The following is a 4,110-nucleotide window of genomic DNA, read 5'->3' as shown; positions in this document are numbered from 1 at the left end:
TGGCCCAGTGGTAAGAATCTTTGTTTTCTTTATGTTGAACTTCAATCCATATTGAAGTAAGTACTGCAGAGAATAAAAGAATAAAATCAGAAGAGAGTGGGGGAAATAGTACAACATCAAGCAAACAAAAAGGAGGAAGTATTTGTAGAGAGCGGAGAGGTCAGGAGAGGGAAGATCAACAATGTTGAATGCTTCCAAAGGTAGAAAGTGATTGAGGATTATGAAAAAACTTAGAATTAATAAGCCCTGTTACAACTGCAAACTAATAAATGGAAGGTATTGTCAAGACGTAACATCATTAAAACTTGGGGATTGTATACCAATGAAGGAATTTTTCTTTTACTTTTCAAAGAGAAGTATAAACTAGGGGGGAGGGATGGGCAAGGGAGAAAAAGGCAACCATGAATGAATGGAAATCCAAAATCTCTGTAAATGTTCATTAAAATTAATAAAATAAAATTGAAAAAAATTACTTGGGAAAACAATGTTTATTTAAATAATAAAAGTTTAGAAGTGAATTGAACATCGGAACAGAGTCACAAAATCAACACAGAAAAAAAAAATCCTTGTTTATAATGGTGTAAAGTATTTGAAAAGAAACTTATAGGGAATTTACAAGAATGTGAAAGGTATTTTTAAAAATAACCTTTTTCGCTTAGGTCCCTTTCAAGTGTGTTCTAGAATTAAGCACATCTTCTCTGACATAAATGTGAGCTTATTTTCTGAGGAGAGCTGTCTGGTTTTTAGACACCCCCTTGACAACATAGGGCTTTATTTAAAGCAGGGGTTCAAAACCTTTCTAAACATTGTTTAGTGCACTATAATTTCTCCTTAATAGGAAGAGATTGGGTGTTTTGCAAAGACCAAGGCAACTCTCTCATAGGAGAGACTCCTAGTTTTAAGTTCAGCAACTTTAGACATTTTGTTCTTCTACTCAGTCTCCTAATCTAAGACAAAGGATGTGGCTTGAGTAAGAGGCGGGGACTCTGTGTGTGTGTGTGTGTGTGTGTGTGTGTGTGTGTGTGTGTGTGTGTGTGTATTTCATTTCCGCTTCCCCTTTTCAAGCTGGCAAAAAGCAGTTGAATGGACTGAGAGAAAGGTACAAAATACAACATGATTCTTTCGTACTGCCTTCAGCTTTATCTCCATACTTGGGAAAGGGCTTGGCCCAGCTGTGAGCAGTTTCTCTCCATGAAGTTGGTTGCCTCTCACTGGATAGGTAAGTCCACCTTCTACCTGTTTTAAGACTATTCCAATTTAGAGTGATGCTGGAGCTAGGATGAATAGGTCAGAAAGAGAACTATGCTGTGAGAGAGAAAAAAGAGAAAGTCAGGAAAAATTATCCCATATTCTCAACTTCAACTTCTAAAAAAAATTGTAATCATGCTTCTTGGAACAAGGAGGTTCCTCCCTGCTCCCTATATCTGCTCTCACCTCTTAAGCAAGAGAATGACTCTAGAGTCATAAACCTTGGATTCTCTTGATGGTTTGAATTACTAGTTAGATGCTTTTTCCTCATCTGGGAAGTCCCTCTCAAAATTCTGTTAGATGTGTTTTGCTGTAAATTCAGCCTGATTCTAACTTTGAAAGAGTCTTAAGAACAAAGCGTTCCAGCTTCATTGCAGATTCTATTCTAATCCCCATTATGTTTGGAAAGGTGTAAGAAAAGAGGTGAAAGCGTGGAAGACGTTCAACTAGATGGACTGACACAATGACTGCTCCAATCAGCTCTAGTATGTCAGAAACTGTCAGAATGGTACAAGATAGGACAGGATTCAGATCTGTTATTCACAGGGTTCCTATGAATTGTACTCGATTCGATGGCACCTAAAAACAACAACCTAAAGACGTTTTGTTTTCTGTGGGTCTGAATTCTCCCTTCAAAAGCCATAGCAGGAAGTCATAGAAAGTTTTGAGATTAACTACAGCAATATATATTGAAGCTAATAGCAGAAAGATGTTGGTGATAACAGTCCATAGGGAATCGTGCCGCTCAGTCAAAGGTGTCAGGCCTCTGGTCAGTTGAATCTACCAGCAGTTGTGAGGGAGAAAGATGGACAGTCTCCTCCAGGGCAATTTTCAGACTCAGGTCAGTTGTGAGGGTTTTTTGATGCGATGCCAGACAAAATTAATTGGAAAATGAAAGATGCATAACCATTTTCAGGATTCATTTATAGGCTATCTCAAGATCGACATTTATAACCTCTCTGTATCCTGCATATAAATGAATGTTCATCAAAGAGTTCCTGGCTATGAAAAAGATTAGCAGGCTTAACTGGTAACCAAAAAGTTGGAGATTTGCATCCACACATAAGCACTATGAAAGAAAGGTCTGGTGATGTACTTCATGAAGACTCTCCATTGAAAACTCTTATGGCACACAATTCTACTCTGGCACATATGGTGTCACCAGGAGTCAGAATCTACTCAGTTGCAACTGTTTTTGTGGGGATGTGTTCATCAAAGACAAGTTAACTTAGTGGTAGCCAGTCTGGGTATGTTACCACCCACTTGAGTTTTAGGGAGGGTAGAAGAGGTGGAAAAATCCTCCACCCTGGGGTTTTCCCAGCCCCTGTTATGCTGCTGAGCTTACCAGTGGGTGGAGGGGAAGACGTGGGTCCCTTGGGCACATAAGGACAATATAAAAACCTAGAAGTGGCTTGATAAGACCCTAAGAATGTGGAAGAGATACCTAGGAAATCCCTAATGATTCTATTTACTCTGAGTAGAGAGGAGGGAACTTTCTAGACCCTACATGGCTGGGCCTAAGTTAAGAGATAAGAGGGAACTTTCTAGACCTTACTTGGCTAGGCCTAAGATAGAGATAAGAAATATCTTATGTGTCCATGCTGGTCAGTGCCCAAGATAAGAGGTGAGGGACATCTTATGTTTTCAAGCTTCAGGCTCAACAATGAGTGCATTGGAGTGTTAGAACTAAAGATGTGATTCTTCTTCAATATGAAACATCATTAAGAAGAAGGGGAAAGGTGATTGCTGTAAATCATTCTGACTCACAGTGACCCTACAGGACAGAGTAGAACTATCTTCAAAAGTTCCCAACAGTTATGGCAAACAAGAAAAAAAATAAATAAAAGTTCCCAAGACTATAAATCTTTATGCAAGCAGACTGCCATACCTTTCTCCCACAGAGTGTCTAGTCTGTTCAAACTGCCAATCTTTATGTTAGCAGCCAAGAGTTTAACCCCTGCACCACTAAAGTTCCTGTCAGGTCAAAATCAGAGGAGAAAGTAGTTTTTTTTAATCAGTATCTTCTAAGATCACAAGGTAGAAGTATAATAAGAAGGAAGGAATGCAATGATTTCTTATTTATACGCATCTAAGGGAGTTTACAAATTCTTTATAAACATGCTAATAATGCTTTTTCACATCCCATTTAGTTCTCTGAAGGTTAAGATACACTCCTGTGATTAAGAATTATGCTGTGACCATGGAAACCCCATGCAGTCATTTTCAGTTTGGGGATTATATTTTGCCTTCTAATAGAGAATGAAGATTTAGTCCCAACACAGATCGAAAGTCACAAGGTCCACTCTGGGCCACAGTAAAGGAAAAAGTTCAGACATTTGTTTCCACTTGCTGATCGACAACTGTTTTCACTTTAAGTTCAAGACCAAATTGAGTTTTCCGGTAATTTGGGGTTCCGATCACGTCCAAGCCTAATACAGAATGGATTAAGATTATTGAAAGATGTTCCTTTTTCTTGAACCACTAGAGATAATTATTCTTGTCTAACTCCAATCTTGCCTAATGTAATTTCTTATTTTCATGATAGCTTATTCAGAAGAAGAATTCTTTCCTTCTGAGAGAATTTTCTCCTCTCCTCTCTCTGCTTGGTTGCAGTAAGGTTCCAGAACTCTTGGTAGATTATAAATAAAATTGGGAAATGAATCTCTATAGAAGTGTAGGAAAGGAAATGCTAGCAGTTCCAGAACTCTTGGTAGATTATAAATAAAATTGGGAAATTAATCTCTAAAGAAATGTAGGAAAGGAAATGCTAGCAGTGAAGAACTTCTCCAGCGGTTCTTTCCACATATGTAATCGATCTGATTCCTATGCATGCCATCAGGTGAAATCCAGGTATATAACCTG

Source organism: Elephantulus edwardii, unplaced genomic scaffold (assembly GCF_000299155.1).
Source record: "Elephantulus edwardii isolate Elephantulus edwardi_28Jun2011 unplaced genomic scaffold, EleEdw1.0 scaffold00030, whole genome shotgun sequence".
NCBI lineage: Eukaryota > Metazoa > Chordata > Mammalia > Macroscelidea > Macroscelididae > Elephantulus > Elephantulus edwardii.
Note: the sequence above shows the minus strand (reverse complement) of the source record.